Source organism: Galeopterus variegatus, unplaced genomic scaffold, assembly GCF_000696425.1.
Source record: "Galeopterus variegatus unplaced genomic scaffold, G_variegatus-3.0.2 Scaffold3057, whole genome shotgun sequence".
NCBI lineage: Eukaryota > Metazoa > Chordata > Mammalia > Dermoptera > Cynocephalidae > Galeopterus > Galeopterus variegatus.
In genome coordinates, this window is record NW_007729168.1 from 215,079 (window position 1) to 217,155 (window position 2,077).

General features: G+C 40.6%; 1 protein-coding gene across 1 annotated transcript in view; it reads left to right on the forward strand.

Annotated features, from left to right (window-relative positions):
• The window catches only part of LPAR3 (lysophosphatidic acid receptor 3), a 63,752-nt gene that overhangs the window by 54,067 nt on the left and 7,608 nt on the right, over positions 1-2,077 (forward strand). The gene's annotated exons all lie outside the window — the stretch shown is intronic.

A 2,077-nucleotide genomic window follows, 5' to 3' on the forward strand; every position in this document is an offset into this window, starting at 1 on the left:
AGTGTTTTTATCATTGTGGATGTCTTATTTGTGTGCCATTCACATGTCAAGATTTTTTTGTTAATTGCATGTGTGCATTTTTGTTTTATTATATTTGCATGTGCGCATTTTTAAACAGATAAAAATATGGCTGCAAGTCTAACTAGATGGAATAGAAAAGTATGAGTCCTGAAGAACAGGTTTCATGCAACTTGAGGTCAGAATCTTTCATATATCCTGTTTATCACCAAAACCTCAGGAATGCTGAACTATCTTAAATACATTCCAATGAAAAGTGCTTCTCCCAGATGGACTGGTGTTCTCTCTTCTGACTTTCCATAATGTGGAGAATGAGGTATTAACCAGGGTATTCTTTGAGATGTTTTGTAAACTTCCAAATTGGAGGTGGGGGGTGGTTATAGATTATCTAAACATAATATTGACTAGGGAATTCAAAAAATCTTTTATTTCTCTTGTCACCGATATTTTCATTTGTAATTGTACTTTCCAACATGTTAGACATTCCTTAATTTGATATTTCTGAGTACCTTAAATTGCAGTCATTAAAATATCATCTCAGTGTCGTAATTGAATATTCTACTATACTGCTCACTATACTTTAAAAATGAATATTGAACTTATGTTATTGATTTTTGAGTATAGCACTCAAACTAGTTTAATTAGTAGAGGGAAGCTCATTTATAGTCTAATTGGGCTATAAGTAAGTCTCTTAAACAAGTGCTGAAAGAATATAGAACATAATTAAAACAAAAAATAATTGCTTCTTGTCAAAACAACTGACCTGTCACTCAGCAGTAGAAGGAACTTAGTTTTGTTATCCAAACTTAATCATTGTGAAGACATTCACTCTTAGTAGCCAGTACATGGTAGGCGATTGCTTAGTAAGTATTTATTAATGGAAGGACATATGGCTTCAGTTACCACTACTGCCAATGACTTCCAAGTCAACATTTCAATTTGGAGCTCTCTGAGTTCTGACCCAGGATTCTGGCTGCCTTCTACATATCTCCGCCTGGAGAAGCCACAGAGATTCTTAAGTGCCCGATACTTAAAATGGAACCACTGTCTCCTCCTTCTAAGCCTGTCCCTCCTTTGTCTGCCCTACTTGGTTATCCCAGCCGCGTGCTACTCAGTCACCCCTAACTTCCTAGATCCGAGTATTCATCAAGTCTTACAGTCCCTTCCTCCTCACTACCCTCTAACCCACCTCTTCTCTCCATCTCCACAACCACCGTTTTTTCAAATCCTGATCACTTTCAGCTGGATTTTAGTCCCTCTTTAGATGCATCTCCCTGCCTAGGAAAGTGGTTCTCAAATATTATCATGCTTAAGCATTCCCCAGAGAACTGGTTAAAACTGGAGATGCCCAGGTCACACCTTCCTTAGTTTCTCATTTAGCAGGACTGGGTGGGGCACAGAAATCTGAATTTTAAGCAGGCACCCCAGGTGACTCTGATGCAGGTGGGAGCAGACTTCTAGTTTCACACACCCCCAGTCCATCCTGAGCACTTGGAGAAAGCTTTGCTCTATAATATAAGATTTATCCACACCCCTAATTAGAAATCTTCAAAGAGCTACCATTCTATAGTAGTAGTTTTCAAACTGTGGTCAGTGGACTTGCCAAGGGTTTCCCAGAGGTGCCTGGGGTGGGGGGAGGGGCACGGGCATTTGAAGTAGGAAGATAAGGCAGGACAATGAGAGCAAACTCTGCTGCACGGTGCTTTTGTCAACGCTCCCTTCCCTCTTTCTCCAGCCAGAGCAGCTCTGATTTTCAAGCTTAACAAGAGATTTCCTTTGGAAAAAGTATTCCTTTACTTTAAAAAAAAAAAAAAAAAAGGCTTGAAAACCACTGATCTATAGAAGTGGATTTCAACCTTTTTTTTTTTTTAATCTGGACCCCACAGTAAGAAACAGTATACGTGCTGTATCACGGCCCCGTGCACACACATGGTTTTGTGTGTAATTGAAATAAGTTTTGGGGCCGGCCGGTGGCGCACTGCTACAGTGTGCCACTTGGGAGCGCAGTGGCGCTCCCGCCGAGGGTTCGGATCCCACATACAGACCGGTTCCCGCTCAC